Below are 17,644 nucleotides of genomic sequence, written 5' to 3'. Positions count from 1 at the left end.
ATAAGGTATACAAGTAGGAAATGATGCACACCAAGTTTGCCTTTTCTGTCTTTGAATTTCATCATTTCGAATGTAAATGTGTTTAGTAAAAAGTGAGTCAGCGGTATACATTTCATATCTTTTGGATATGATGAGCACTCTATCTGCTCATGAATTCTATCACACTAGAACCAGGTAGCCAGTATATAAGTCATATGTATATGGGTAATTCCATAAAATAGGGACCCACTTTGTGACATGCCTATTTTGCCAATAAAATCAGAAAATCAGATTTTTGTTCGACATAACTTTAAAAAACATTCATATTGAGTAAGTCCCTTGAAAACTGACTGAAAATTAACATTCTAAACTGAAATTGAAGGAAGTCAGTATACCAAATTGCAGTGTATAGGGAAAAACTGGTTTACCATGTAAAGGGGACACTATTGGTGTCCCCCTTACACGGTGAACCATCCATTTTGGCATCTTACCACATGTAGTTCTATGTTTGTTTCAATAGAAGTGATTATTTTGAAGCAAGAAATTAACTATACTATTGAAAAAATGACACAACCCCTATTTTTGGCCAGGAAAAAGATTCTTCAATGTTTCTCGTGTAAGGGGGACACCAAATATTATTTTTGCATTTTTTTTCTTCAAATTAATAGAGTGGTCAATTTTTTATACCTGTTACAAAGAAACCACAGCTACAAGTACATTGTAAAATATGCCAATGAAGAGCAATTACTGTTGTGATAAGACACAAAGAATTAGCGATCACTGTGCCTCGACGTAATATTTAGGGGGACACCAAAGCCACGTGTGTGAAAATTATGATTTGGTCTTTTTTTCAAATTTATTCATTTTACCTCAATTTTCTCTTGAAATCTTTTAAACTATGTGATTGCTACCAAAATAACAACAAACAGTTCAACACTGGTCCTTAATATGGATTCCACACTCATGAATTAAGGTTTCTCGTGTAAGCAATTATGGGGACACCAAAACTTATACGTGAAACGTCTTTCTTGGGATTTACGTGCGCAAATGTGTATCAATTGATGCATGAATTGTATTTATGATGGTCAAAATTTGCTCGTCTTTTATCATTTTTGACCCCGTAAAATAGAGTTTAATCCACAAACAAGCTGTAAATCTGTCTAACTGGTGTTACACTAAAATGTCACACAATTTTGCCCAAAAATGTTGTGATTTTGCACTTTTTGTCAAAATTCATGTGGAAGTTTGAAGAAGCAATTTCTATATTTTACTTTGAAAAGGAAGATACTTACCTGAATAAGAGTATTCAGAAGTAAAATTGATTTAGGGTATGTAATTTTTAAGCAAATGACAATATGAAGCAAATAGAAGGGGTATTTAACGAGTGGGACCCTTTTTAATGGAATTACCCACATCAACAGACACCTTTCCTTTCAACCCAGGCAATCAGCAGGCAAACCAGTCAGGTACTTATGATGTCACTCAAAGGAGCAGCCAACCCCAAGACAAGCCACTGGGTCAAAGGGCAAAGACCCCTTTTAACCGTATGTAACAGCTCAACCCCTTTTTTCAATGTTCTTCTTGTAGATGGTTTTTCAATCAAGAGCTCTAACCTCAATGCTGGATAACCTAAGTACCTTATTTGCAATATTTTCATAAATTGTCACCGATGGCATGAAGAACTGGCCATAATGAATGTCTGAGGAAAACATTAGTGAATAGTATTTGAAACCTGCTGAACAGTGACAACATGATCTATGAACAGCAAACAGGGATGAAAAATACAACAACAACAACAACAACAAAATCCTATCCTACACAATATATCACCAACCTCTTGGTGCCAGACACAAATGCATTGGAAAAGGCAACGTTGGAAAAAAAAAAAAAAAAACATGATTGGTTTGTTGTGTCACAGAAGCGACTAAGATGGAACATGTATTGAATGAACATGTATTTGAGGTATGTCACTAATGGCGGGCGGTCAGAAACATCAAAAAGTCAAGCAGGATTTTGTGGGTTCTTAGCCCTTCTGCTTCGAAGTGAAGTGATTTAAGATTGCTTGGCAAGCATATTGACTTCTGTGTCACAAAGCTACAACCATATATTGACAAAGAAAAATAATGACAATGCTTTTCTCATCAGGCTGTATTAAAAGCAACCTGTGAGACTGAGTTTACTTTTCATTTGCATTATGTGGCTATCTTCTTCCCTGCTTTTCTTCTCAAGGATCATATCCTGTAGACATGCCCAAAGAGCAGCAAGATGTGGCCAGGGTTCATAATCCTCCATTTGCAAGTAATAGATCTTGATCTACTGTTCCCATTCCTCTTCTCACTTCTCAGTTGGCACAGTCTAACAAGATACAAAGATGTTTCAGAAAACCACATTTGATGGAAACTCGTCATTCCTATTTCCTATGACCGTGAGGCGTTGGAATAAGCATTCTGACTCAAGGACTTTGAGGAGGCTGGTAGTAGATATGACCGTCACATTTTTACATGAGGTCTCTGTGGTAAAGAGGATATTAAGCTTCTTGACTTTCAACGGGGAGTTCCTGACTTTCTGTCCCACCATTTTGGTTACACACCCTTGACCAAGATGTTAACAGTCACAATGTCCCCTCTTTACCCAGGTGTAGAAATATGTACATTGTACCTAGCAGCAAGGGGAATGATAATAGCAGAGCTTTCTTGCAGAACAGTGGCAACACTGCAGAGGCTAGGGTGGCTACATAAGAGTACATTATTCTTATTCTTGCAGCAAAGATTGTGTATTGTCTTTAAGAGTGGAATAAGAAAGTGTAATGGGCAAGTCAAATTTTGAAGATGTATCAGGATTGGTAACTAGGTACAAAATGAAAATGTGCCTGGTATACATGTAGATTTACATAACTTACATTCTTGCAGTGCACAAAACTGTTTACCAGACCTCATTATACCCCCGCCACACATAGTGTGAAGGGGGTATATGGGAATCACCGTGATGTTGGTCGGGCGGACGGGTGGGCGGTCAGTCGGGCGGTCTGTTGCAAAATCTTGCGTCGCGAAGTCCTCCTACAGTTTTGAAGCAATTTAAATGACACTTAGGGTAAATGATTATATTGAGGTATAGATGTGCAAGACATGTTTTTTGTGTTTGTCGGACAATGCGTTGCCATGGTAACCATAATTTTACCAAAACCTTGTGGATTGAATAACTACCATAGTATTTAAGCAATCAATTTTAAAATTGGTATCTATGATGATCTATAGGTGTAGTTATGCAAGACACTCTTTGGCCCGAATTCACGAAGGTGGTACAAATGAAACCATGGTTTAAACCATGGACAAAAACCATGGAGCGCCAAGTGTCGCATGAAATATTTCGTTACGAAATCGGTCATTTCGTCGTTGAAATGATTATTTTGTAACAAAATGACAACATTTTGTAACTAAATGAACATTTCGTCCACGAAATGATAATTTCGTTAACGAAACGGTCATTTTGTCGACGAAATGACCAATTTCGTAACAAAATATTCTGTGCGACACTTGGCGCTCCGTGGTTTTTGTCCATGGTTTAAACCATGGTTTCATTTGTTCCACCTTCGTGAATTTGGACCTTTGTGTTTGTATTTGACAAAGCGTTGCCATGGTAACTGCATGTTTTCTTCGAAATCTTGTGGAGTGAACAATTCCACAGTTTTGAAGCAATTGAAATCATATTTGGTAGGCATTATGGCCTTGAGGCATAGATGTGGAACACATAATTTTTGTGTTTGTCGGACAAAGCGTTGCCACTGTAACCATAATTTCACCAAAACCTTGTGGATTGAATAACTTCCACATCGTTCAAGCAATTAAGGTCAAATTTAGTATGTATGATGATCGGGAGGTGTAGTTATGCAAGACACCAATGTGTTAATATAAGAAAAATGTTGCCATGGTAACCACTCATTTTTGTATCAAATTGAACCATTTAATCTATGAAGGTGAAATTTGGTGTGTATGATGCTCTTTAAGTGTAGTTTTGCAAAATGTCCTTTGTATTTGTATCGGACAATGCGTTGCCATGGTAACCGCATGTTTGTCGACAAATGCACAAACTTGGTATTAACGTCATTGCCCTCATGACATCACATACTATAAAGCAACACTAGGGGCGGAGGTATTAATCACCTTCAGTGATAATTCTAGTTTATTCTGAGATTTTGTATGTCAATCTAAAAAATGTGGATACTGTTTATATTCATCATGAAGACTTTTTCACATCTAGACAATGGCAAGTGCATACTCTCTTTTTATCCCCATTTACATTGTAATGTCTATTTATTCTAATCTTTGAATTTTGCTCAAACCAGCCTATGGAGCTTTTGGCAATCCTGGCTCAGCAGGGCAACGGACTTCAGTGAAAATTGGTAACTTGCTTCAATGTATTGTAATCTGCACACATAAATATCGGTGCAGTGTCTGAAATGTGGATTCTTTTTTACCAAGAATGATTTCATACTCTCCCAACCCATACAATCGACAGCACTGTTGAGTAATATCTTTATTTCCATAAGTCATTATCCATTCCTAATGATACCATGTTTAACAATGTCAGACTTATGAATGTAGCTATATGGTCTGTATCCCTTTTATCTGTAAATTTACAGCTGAGGGGGGTCGAGGATAAAACTGGTCATGTTAAATGTTCTCCGTAAAGATGTTGATGTATAATATATGCATGAAAAATGCTGATATTCATCATCATGTGTGTGTGTGTATGGTGTGTTTGTTTGGTTTGGTTTGGTTTGGTTTGGGTTTTTTTTTGTTTTTTTGTTTTTGTTTTTTTAGTATCTTTATCTTCCGGGAATGTGATAAATTTCTTTTTCCTTCATCCAAAACTTTTAAAAGCAAATCCAGGACAGACTTCCCAGAGATCAGGACAGAGCAACCAAAGGCAGACCAGATTCTCAGAGAATCAATCTTCCGTCATACCAAGCCCCGGTAATCTTCCCTATGAATGATTGCCACTTTGTTACTTAATCATTACAAACTGTAAAGGTGTGGAAACATAGACAGTGAATGATCACTGATTAACATTAATTCATATGTTCATGTGTGTCTCTTATGTTTTATAATTGCAAGATAAGGTCAGTATGTGCCATGGGTCTGATATTCTTCATTACTGCTGAATGCATAGAACTTATTGGTGCTCTGTTATATATGTTGTAGATATGCTGCTTACTGCCAGGACTGCTTATATTGCTACTTTATACAATGTCTAGATGTGAATATTGTTATGTGTGTGATAACATTTGATTTATATTTCCTGTGTGAATCAATTCAAACAAACAAACAAACAAACAGCCTCAGATATTCTTCTTAAACATGTAGCAAAATGCATACACTCTATACAATGTGCTTTTAGATTCAGAAAAGCTGGACTAATGTTTCAGCTTTTGGGCTTCTTTCTTTTTTAAGAGATAGGAAATTATTCTATTTTCCATTCCTTTTGCTTTCTTTTTTCCTCCCAAGATTTCCGGGCACAGCAACAACAAGAAATGCAGACAACCTTTCAGAGTAAATTTTTTGACAATTTTAGTGTTAATTTTAACTTATGTTTGCTGAGGTGTGATTTTGTGTGCCACAGACCTCTGTCACAATTACCAGTAATGTTCACATTGTGTGATGGGTAATGCCTTGCTGGCCTGTAGCTCCATGGGTCAGACATGACTTCCCAACCCTTGACTAGTGGATGTCATTTCATTCTGACAGTAGCAATAGTTGTGGAAGAAGCTAATGGAAAGAATAATAGAACTCACTGCACGGTATACAACGTTGTACATCTTGTATCACCAGGAAATAGTCCCTGTGAGTTCTGCAATTCATTCAAAGAGACCAGCCTTTATTGTTGACAGTACCTTGATATTTGAGTTGTGTGCTGAGCTTTGCTAATGAAGAATATAGCAACTGAGATCAACCATACTATAACTATGGCCCCCAAGTGCGCGCGAATAACACGCATGTGGACATGTACACACACAGAATTTTAGAATGCTCAAAATAGTCTGAAACAGTAATATGCAAAATGATTTCTAGCTTGATTGCAGCATTTCAAAGTTTGAAAAGCATAACATGAATGTAGTTTGTTGGATCTGCATGTATACAAATAGCAAATCCAATCTTCTGCAGCTATCAAAAATCAAAGGTGACTCACCACAAGTGCTCTCAAGTTTCTGAAATCCTAACACATAGACTTGAAACAGCACATGTATGACCTTCACCTTTTAGTCATACTACAGAATCCTTTATGTGTGAATTTTACCAGACAGATTTTTATATGTTGGGGGTCCTTCAATGCAACATTCCTTGGAGCATTGGTGCTGCACTTTTGCTGTTTGTGTTTTTACATGCAGCGGCGACTATACTAGCTCAGCCAGCTCCGGTTCAGTAACAATCCTCATTTTGTATGATTGTTTAATTGTTTTGTTTTGTAGTGTATCATTTTTTTAGCTTACAGTGCTGGAAACAGGGCTCATCCAATTAGTGTTATTTTGATTAAATCAATTATAAGTCACAGCGATCAATTATAAGTTTAAATCAAATGTAATTCTCTTCATATAATGAAAAGTTACAGTATTGTTGATTAAAAGTCAAAATCGATTATAAGTGGGTCATGGTTATCATTGATTTCATGATGAATCATACACTCCTCGCACTTGTAAACTCTCGTTTGATATAAACAGGTCCCTGATCTTTAATGCTTTACTGTAGGAAAAAAACAAATGTGCAAGATGTGACAATAAATATCACATATTTTGTACCGTCAGGTTACCTGTCACACAAGAGGTGTGTTTTATGCTAAATTACAGCATTACGGGTAACCTTATGATCACATATAAGACATTTGTAGTCACTAAATGCTATCTACATGCAATGATGATGTGTTGTTTGCTTGCCTAATGTCATAATTAATAGACAACATTTCTTTTGCTGATGATAACACAGATTCATTCTTCATTACTTTGAGCTGCTGTCTGTAATTCTAATTTACACAAATTGATACAATGTTGTTGAAGTTTATTATCATTATGCTCAGCCCAATTGTTCTACATTTAACATTGCCCTTTTTCATTGCTCATGAAGTAAATCAGCATAGTATATCCATCTTTCCTGATACTTCCTGCAAGCATTTTTATTTGTGATATAGTGGTTGTCACACATAAAAAACAATGACAAGACTCAAATTGAAAGCTCAATGCTTTCGATACATGATCATTGATGGATAACATAGCTGGTTGACACATGATTATCTGAATTGGACTACAGTTACAGAACAGTGGTAGTGGTCTCTTTAGCAGTGGTGGTGATGATGATGATATTGATAAAAGTGCAATTCCTTGATTGACATAAAAATCAAATAGGAATAACAATTCTGACTAAGTCAAAACCTAGGATTTCAATACAGAAACCTTCCCTGGACAAAATTGAATCAAAATTTGATAAAATTGAATGAAAAGGTGACAAAATGGGTGCTACAACCTATAGCATTTGTAGAGTACATATCTCTGCTTTTGTGTTGAACCTGTTTTTGTTGTACAGTGCACTCCCATTGTAACGAACCCGGTTATAAAAAAAAAAAAAATAGATACAATGATGAAGTAAAATTCCAGTCCCAAAATTAGCATCTATATACATGTGTACAATTGTACATACTTTATTTGTTCAGCTGCAACAGTATTTTTATGTAACAAAAGAAGAGTACCAGCCCCAAGGACTTTGTTATTACAAGAGTTGCCTGTACTTGTATACCTTTATGGCAGTATCACCCTATTTATTGTGCTTTAATTTACTATCTTTCTATTTGCAGGACTTGTGCGAGAGTACAATGTGAATCCAACAGCAGTGGCAGCCTCTTTCAGCTCTAGTAACATTCTTTCTTTGTTTGTTGTTGTTGTTTTTTTCTCTCTCTAATTGACAAACTATTGCGTGAATTTTGCCACACGATAGTTCCTTCCTTTATACTGACTTTTAATAGTACATCAATGTCTTCTACTTCATAAAATTCATACTTTTTTTTTAGATCAGGGTCACATATTTGTTATACCCTTAACAACATAATGCTGCTAGAGTTCTCTTCAAATAGCATGCATTGAATGGTGATACTATTTAACAAAATATCAATGATGGTGTCCATCAGAACCCATCTAGATTGATTTATCAATCAATTAATATTAATTGAGTTCTGTGCAGTACATGCACACACAGAACTTTGTCATTAGTTACCAGAGTACAACCTACTTATAACAATTGACGAGACTAAACTTCCAGAGAGTTCAATGGCTTTTGCCTAGGAACATTCAACTGATAATGTGTATATTGAATGTTTAGTAATGAGATGATGTGTGACCCATGTGGCTACATATGGTCTTCTTCCTGCATTTTCACTGTCAGCTTTCCATGTAATGATAAACTAGATTTGATACCTCACATGGTCTGTATTCTATCATTAATTTGTGTCCTCTTCAAATGTCTTCCTCTTAAATCATTTTCAGTTCCTCCCGTGAAGCAGGACAATCTGCTTCACTTCCTGCAGGCGTACTCCTCCTACCTCAACCAGGAAGCATCATCTAATATATCAGAGCCTTTGTTTGGATGTAAACAACTTTTACTACTTCTGCACTCTCTGTCCCTTTCACATTGATTCACAGGTTGAGGTGCAGTGACCTAGCCACATTTTATTCACTCTGCTGAGATTTGCTGTCAATAGATCACATTACTTCCAGTTCCAGCCAAGGAAGATGAATTCTCCCTTATCCAGAAAATTAATCTTTCTGCTTTCCTCTGTCTTACAGATTGAAAGCAAACAAAATTCATTTTATCAGTTATATCCAGATGAATCTCAATTTCTCTGTTTCTGTGCACAGTGAATATAAGATTGTCTTCTTTTTCTTTTGATATGATTTAGATGTTGTCTGTATGGACCTTTGATCCTTCATTGACTTTAAGTGAATGATTAGAAGTTATTAACCAATAACATTTATCTTTAGCACACAGTTTTGACTTCACAATGACAAATATGATGTGAGTGCTATACAATAATGAAAGAGTGAAATATCTATATGGTGTGTTTTGTGTAATAGTACAATCACAGGTTGCTGTGAGTGATAAGTGATGCTGATTTAATGTGCAATAGCTTCCTGTTATAGCTTTGGATAGGAAACTTTCAAAAGTTTCTTTACAATATTTGTTCACATGTTTTCATCATTAGTTTAATTTGCAGTGTTGTCTACAAGAAGATCATATTGTGAATTGCCTGTTTGTGCTTGTATGTTTGTGTACTTTTGAAAATACACAATGTATGAAAAACCTACCTGCAAAGTGTAGACACACAGTCTAAAACTGATGTCTTTCACTGCCACTGTGGGCAATGTGCTACAGTTCACATACATGTAAATGTAAAGGTCCATAGTCTTTCTGTAAAAGTCTGGCTTGAGTCTACTCTGAGGTGGACAAGACCCTATCCAGGAAACACTAATTGATGTTGTGAAGCACACAAAGGTCTCACTCAACATTCATTTGAATACATTTAAATGTGGACAACACATATGATGTGTCTCAACAATGTACAATGTTTGAACATGATACTACTGGTATCTTGGGAATATAATAGTCTGGTCCACCATATAGCAAATAAGATGCTTTCCATATGAGTCATCCCACTCACAGTTAGGCAGATCTGTTTTATCACATTTTAAAGAACAAACTGTGCACACATTACAACAGGTTCACAGTTTTTTATGGCTTATGGTGGGCCAGATCTTATACCAATGAACGAGCCTGAATGGTAGGTATATACAGTGTAGGTATCATTCTGCATGTTTGAACATACAGAAATGAAGGTCCAAAGACATAGTATCAGAGATCGCCAAATTGTAGCCGTATGTGACTTTTCCATCAAAAACTTTTACTAGGAAAGTCCAATGATAATCTTACTTGATGGAATGGATAGAAAATATAGGAATATCCTGTGTACAAAGATTTGGAAAGGTATATCCTCAGGACCAGTGGTCAAGCTCAATTGACTTTATACTCAAAATATACATGAAAGGTTATGTACTGGTACTCACAGTAGAATAGGAGGGGAAAAAGGAGGCATCTCAGTCAACTGCATGCTGCAGTTGAATTGTTCGAGTTTTATTTGTTGATGTACGTTGTATGTGTGTGGCAGATTGAAGTGCTGTGTTACTATCTTAGCAGAGTAGGCTTACACACAATGCCATGTTGTGTGATCAAGAGCTTATTCAGTTACGTTAACAGGAGTGGATCCAGAAATTCTGTAAAGAGGGGGAGCCTTTACAAAATTAAAGGGGGGGCACACGCACCCCTCCCCCCATTTTTCTTTTTATTTCTTTTGTTTTAGCGAAAAAAATAAAGGGGGGCACGCACCCGATGCACTCCCCCTGGATCCGCCACAGGTTAATGATATGATACAGTGTTCATACAGTTATTCATTATCAACTCAGCAATATCTCAATATGTACCTGAAGCAAGGACTTTTTTTTTCGTTTTATCTATTTCTTGTTTGCAGTACAAGCTTTCAGGGATCGTGTCAAGGCAGACACAATGCAGGATATGGCATCAGCATATGAAAGTAATTCTTAACTATTATGCACTTTATATAACTCAATATATAGTTACAACCGATTTATATGACAGTAACAGTATTACAATCATTTAAGTACCAAAGGTTCAAAAGAATCACCAAATTGCAGGTTGCCAACACAAATGTGTCACTACACGTATGTCCACAAATAAGGAAAAACGAAACACAGTGATTACAGAACATGGTAACACTGTGAAGAACACAAGAATTTCTGTGACAGATTGAATACAATCTAACTGTTACCCTCTATTGTCTGAATACACCAATAGAGGTTATTTATGGACAAAAGATTGCTTTATCAGTCTATTTTCTCTACTTGAATTTACAATTACAGGCTATTATTTCATTCATATTTAGTTCTTGTGAGAACACCAGTGTGACCTTAACTTTGATGTAACCCAAGCTGAAGGATTACTTATTTCTATAAAAACTGTTAACTTTCATTTTAACTTGCTTTATGACAAATTCCATTTTTAGCACATAAGACTCATGAAATTTGATTTGTTCTGCATGCCTCTTGTCCTGAACCCACATTTTATAAAGCATATCAAAACCAAACAGGTTATGACCAGTCTATGTCTTTTCTTTTCCATTGAAACTATGAAGTAACTTACAAAATTTGGAACATAAAGATAGCATGCAATGATGTTTTACCTTTTTCTAATTCAACTTTTCTCTCTCTTTCTTTGTCTCTGTTTTATTTACAATGACATTATTTGCCTTCAAAGTTTTCCGAGAATATGTGGGAAAGTCTGCCAATCAATCAGCTGGAAGTAGGGGTATAGTAACATTCTAGACAATACACCACCATGTAGTCTTTGAATTTACTACGTAACTAGTATCAATCTCTTCTATACACATTCATACACGTGTGTAGTGTGATTGATTGTGCTGGCATTTAAATCATTCATTATTGCCAGCATTTTTGTGTTTATATGCTCATTAATCTCATTTTGTTTCCATCATTTGTGTATACATGTACTATTTGCTAATCAGGTGTCTTTTTTGGTTGGTTTTTTTTTTTTGTTTTTTGTTTTTTGTATGTATGGTAGTCATGCACTGTTTGTTAATATGGAAGCATTCATAACCCTGCTTCTGAAAGATTTGAAGTGACTTGTTTTGTGGGCCCTAATATTGCTGCGACATACATACTTCATATGTTTGTTTTTGCCAAAGATTGCCTTCCTGTGAAATGTTCATTGAATCAAGTTGTCAAGTTCTGACACATACATTGTATGTAGAGGCAAAGCGTTCACAAAAGTGAAATATTTTTGGCTCATCAGATCACATACTAGAAAGTGTACTTTGTTATAACACATCTGACACTGGAGTTGAAAAGCACAAAAGTAGTTTTTCTGGTATAAGTAATTTTTTTTTGCATTTTCGAAGAATGCGTACTTAAGTGTCGATACAGTCAATACTGCATGTGAATATACTTATCATGCATAATCAATGATTACAAAATAATTTTGAAAAGATTTCATAGTGCCTATGATTCATACAAGTTGTATGTGACAAAAATAAAGAATTGAGAGTTGTATTTGCAGTGTGTGACATGTGGCAAATGGGTTTAAATCATCTAAATGTTAGCACTGTAGAGCACAAACATCATGTCAGTATACATGGAGCTATGTCCTAACAATCTGGGCCCCGTTTTATCAAAAGATAAATTTTACATTAAGTCAAGATAATCCATGATTAACTTCTCATATCAACTCTACGTCCACTTAATCTATGATTAACTTCCAAGCTAAGTTAAAGTCCGTCTTATCAAGACACCCACGGTTGGAAAAAAATTTACCTTCCTCCAAAATTAATTATAAGTTTTCTCAACTGCTCCAAATCCATGATTAACTTAACAGTTGATAAATATCAACTTTAAGTAGAAACAGTCTAGGTAGACTCAATTGTAAGGCAATTTAAAGAAGAAAGATGACTGTCACACTTTCCTAGTCTAGCTGGGGTCTTGTCACAAATTTTTCTCTTTTTAACTGCTCACTTTCTCTAACATTTAGTTGCGTTTCTTTCATGTAATTATGGTCTTTTCCTTGCATGAAATTCACAATCGGCACGCATTGCTTACGCGACTGCTGCACGCAAAACACCCTAGACTGGGCAGTCTCAATCCCAGCCTGCGTGCCCGGCGCCTCGGCCCGCCCCGCCGATAGCCATCGCCAGCAAGGGCAAGTAACCGAGTACGGTACTGTAACTGGAACCGCGTCTGTGTGCAATGCATATCTTGCCAAAAAACCCATATAATGTGAGGAAACCTGTGATTTCTGACGTGCGTAGGCCTACGTAGAGCTAGTTCATCATTTGATAGTAATTAAGAGTTTAATAGGCCTGTACAGAAAATAAAGAGTTTAATTCTATGGCACCAAGTACGACAGTTGACCGAAAGATTGGTCTGCATCTGTCCGTCGGGGAATGTTCCGCGGAGACTGTGTCTGGCGGCTTCACGGATCCCCTCCGTACAGAGAACAGCATTAATGGCAAAATATAAAAGAGTCCTCCAGACAGACGGATCTTTCTGGTCTAGTACGACAGTAAACTTGAGATCTAAGTTAAGGCTAACCAGTAATATAGGCTTAACGTGAGGCCTAAGTAACTTTTCAGCGAGTCGTTTGTACTTACCGTAACACGAACTGCAGATAGAGTGTCTATTAGACTCTAGAATTTTGACATGTTCGATGTAGACTCGCGATCTATTCTTTACAAAGCTGCGCCATAGAGGTAAAAACATGCTACTGTAGTCACCACATGTCTCACAAGTTTCCATAATCCTACACGTAACCACACAGGACTTCAGCCTATTGAATTAAGACTTGAAACAATGCATAGTGGCACCTTGGACAGTCAGCTACTGTATGTTTAGATCCATGTCCAATGAATACTTGAGTGTTTAATCCTACGTAGTGTGCGGAATCTTTACGGTACGCACGTACGCAGATTTTCGTTGAGATCGAGATGTGCTAGATCTATCGACCTACTTTCTTCAATACATGTACAACGCAAAACGGCGTATTTTTGCGGTTCTGTTGCAAACTTAAATACTTCAAATTCAGTGGCTGCAGCGCTAATAATACTGCGTCGCACTAGCAGACTACGCTTCCGTGGCCATGGCAAACAATCATGCTTTTGTTGTTTGTTTAGCTTAATGTATTGTATTGTTTTAAGCAGAACGGTACCGGAAAACCAGCCTCGTCCTGTATTTTTTGTTTTGACTAAATCAATAATTAAGCCATGGTGATCACCTACAACTATAATCGACTGTTAAGTCTCTTCGTAAAACGGAAACTTGCTGTTGATTTAAAGTTATAGCTGACTTCAAGTTGGATAAAGTTAGCGTTGATTTCACAATCAACGCTAACTTTATCTTGATAAAACAGGGCCCCTGTTCTTTTAGTTTTTACCAGTAACATGCAGCACAACACAGCGTGAAGTAATTTTGTGTGTGTGTGTGTGTGTGTACACATGCGTGTGAACAACAACAATGGAATGCCAAGGTGACAGACTTTTACAATTGAAAAAAATATGTATGTAAATATTGCTATTTCATGGAAATATTATGTGTTAATATACAATGATAACAGAAAGAATGTCTAGTTTGGCAATCAGGACAGTTACCAGCATAACAAATACAAACTTTTTCTATCATCATAGTTCAGTCTGACCTCTCCTATCCGACCTCCCTTTATCTGGATCTCTCTATTATCCTGATGCGATCTCAACATGAGTTTGTTTTTCCCAGTCAAATGATTATGGAGGAAAAGGGGGGATTTCAAACTCATCAAACAAAATTCCTACAGGAACTCACATGAATTACATATTATTCTCAACATAATTAGCATGCATTTACTTCTAATTTTTGTCTAAATATCATGCATTCAAACATTCACTACCCCCAAATCACTGCAAGAACATGGACAGAAAATTTTTCCAAAAATCAATGGCACGGTACAGGTGACCCTTCGTTAAGCAAATTATCAGAGAATTCTGAACGGATACTGGCTGACGAGGACATGGCATGAAGAAAGAACAAGCTCTGTATTTTATTTATTTTTTTTTAAATTAGAAAATTAAAGTTTGAACATGCATTAGCTCTATCTACTATGTTCGAGCATATACATGTACACATAGTCAGTCTAACCATGGTCAACTTCGACAAGCTGTGGTGATCAGATTTTTTTTAATTTGATTTCGTTGACTTATGCTGCAGGCTTCTTTCCATGACCTGCTTCATACTTTCCTCAATGTTTAAGCAGGTAAATTTGACAACAAATCAATTTCATTTTGATTTTAGAAAAAAACAACTTATAATTTTGTACTGATAGCAAAGAAAGCATTTCAGTGTACACTACCTTCAATAGGTTACATGTACATGTACAGTGTACATGTTTAGCTACCATTAGGTACCAGGCAGCTGTGTGTATTAAACATTGAGTCTCCCATATTCGGTCAAATCCCTTATCCAGATGAGCGCCGGTCGCGACATGTACGGATAAGAGAGGTAGGACTGTATATGTATCAATGATCTACTCTTTACAGAGTAAGATACAAACTTGTAAGACTTGCAATGGAAGTTTCTAGTGGAAAATCATGATTTTATAAAGCAATTGTAATGTACAGGTACATTGTATATCTATTTTGACATATTTTCTATGTTCATGTTTGTTTGTTTTTTCCCCAATCGCATCATTGCATTGGCATGCCATGTCATGTGAACATATTATTGGTAAGCTGAACGTTAAATCTGAAAAAATTATTTCACTTTAAGAGTGACTTTCCATTACATCATGTTTCTAGGCTTATAACTGCTTGACATTTTTTTCTCACTCACTCATATTTTATGTGGTAGATATGTATTTCCCTCCTTTTGCACCAGGGCTGTTGCTGTTAGTAGGCATTGAGCTTTCAGGTTCTCTGTTTTCTAATTCATCTGTGAGTATCATATATGGGTAATTCCGTGAAGTTGGGGCACAAAGTGTGACATTTGAGCATAATTCAATACTAATTATGCTATACATATATTGTTAATAGGCTTTACATTTGCATTGAGACCATACATTTTCCTGGAAATTTTGTGCCATTCAGACTCAATTTGATGAAGTTATTAAAACGATATGTAACGGTGTCTTGTAGCATCGTGACGTGTCCATGTAGCATCGTGATAGTTAAAATCTGGTCCTAAAAGACAAATTAATGCAATTAGCTTGACCAAAATTTGATATGATATGCGTAATTACTAGATTAGTGAGATAGCTAAATATCTTAACTCTCTTTTCCACAGTTTTTACTTTTACAAGAAAATCACAAAATGTATCACTATGCTACGCGGTGCACTATGTCCACCAAATGTCACAAAAAAGTACACTGCATAGCATCGTGATACATTTTGTGATTTTCTTTTAAAATTAAAACTGTGTACAGGAAATTTGAGATATCTAGCTATCTCATTCATATCTTGTAAATATGCATATTGCATCAAATTTTGGTCAAGCTAATGGCCATGATTTGTCTCTTAGGACCTAATTTTAAAATATCACGATGCTACATGGACACGTCAGGATGCTACAGGACACTGTTACATATTGTTTAATAACTTCATCAAAATTTAGTCTGAATGGCACAAAATTTCCAGGAAAATATGTGGCCTCAATGCAAATTTAAAGCCTGCAAACAATAAATGTATAGCATAATCAATATTGCGTTATGCTGAAATTTATTTTTCAAATATCACGATGCTACATGGACACTGCCCCAACTTCATGGAATTACCCATATAGGTTTATTTAAAGTCATTTAATGCAACATATGTGCTTTTCTACTCACTGAAGTGTAGTTCTCCTGTCCTTCGTCTTCATATTATGTGCTATGTTAAATCTGAAAATTATTTCACTTTAAGAGTGACTTTCCATTACATCATGTTTCTAGGCTTATAATTGTTTGATATTCTTTTCTCGCTCACTCATATTTTGTGTGGTAGTTATATTTTCCCTCATTTTGCACCAGAGCTGTTGCTGTAGGCATTGTACTTTCAGGTTTTCTGTTTTTCTGATTCTCAGTAAAGTATTGAATAGATGCTCATAAAATATGATAAAAGTATATCTAGGAAAATTCTTCCTGCATAAGATAGGGTAAGGATCACATTGACAGCTGTTCTGTTTATTGTGGTGTTTCCAGGCCATGAGAAGTAATCAGTTTGTCTATCTGCAATCTGCATCAATTCAGAATTTTAGCAAATTGACATTTAGGATGAAATTTCTCTTGTGCAATATCTTAGGGAATGTTCAATGGTATGTCATGTGATTTGGCAATCCCTCTGAAATCACTGAGTTTGATTTTACTGTTAACATTTCACTTGTTCTTAACACAGTCTGTGCAATAATTAAGGGAGGGGTAGAATTTCTGCAGTAGGTTTTGGCAAACTTTGGTGAATATCAGAAATCGAAGGCCAAATTAAAGTTACTAGCTATTAAAGAGTTTATGGAATAGCATATATGAGGTATATCTGTTTTTGCATCACTAGTAAGTACATGGTTATATGAAGATGGGGTCATACAACTTATTAGATTTTAACCTGTTGAGGACAGACTGATTTTGCTGTAACACACATTTCCCATAGACACCTGCCCGAGTATTCTTTGGACTCTTCTTCAACGGGTTAAGCAACATCTGGTGAATATGTGATCGAAGTCAAGTGTTTTCCATTAGTGAAATGATATATGGCAAGGCAAGGTACACATATTATTTGAAGTAGTAAGGCAATATTTAGTGAATACAAGAGATCAGTGGTCCAGACTAATTCCCAGAATAAATCAAGGACAGACAAATAAGACATTCTGTTCATGTCATTACATCATTTTTTTTAAATCAATGTAGTTTGATATGTCAGTGTGTGGCTATTTGTAGACTTCAAAACAATATATATTCTAGGTCAGAGCTGAAATGCTGAGGCAAATAGGTCATAGCAAGGAAAAAAAATGATCAAATAGCCATTACAACAGTATGTCATATTTCACAGAACAAT

The 17,644-nt window shown here is 36.0% G+C and overlaps 1 pseudogene; it reads left to right on the top strand.

Moving 5' to 3' along the window:
* Positions 1–17,644, top strand: part of LOC139721494 (uncharacterized) — a 188,909-nt pseudogene that overhangs the window by 43,643 nt on the left and 127,622 nt on the right.

This window comes from Diadema antillarum, unplaced genomic scaffold (assembly GCF_040938485.1).
Source record: "Diadema antillarum isolate AM-2024a unplaced genomic scaffold, OU_Dant_1.0 scf00000144, whole genome shotgun sequence".
NCBI lineage: Eukaryota > Metazoa > Echinodermata > Echinoidea > Diadematoida > Diadematidae > Diadema > Diadema antillarum.
This window is presented reverse-complemented; position numbering and strand designations above follow the sequence as displayed.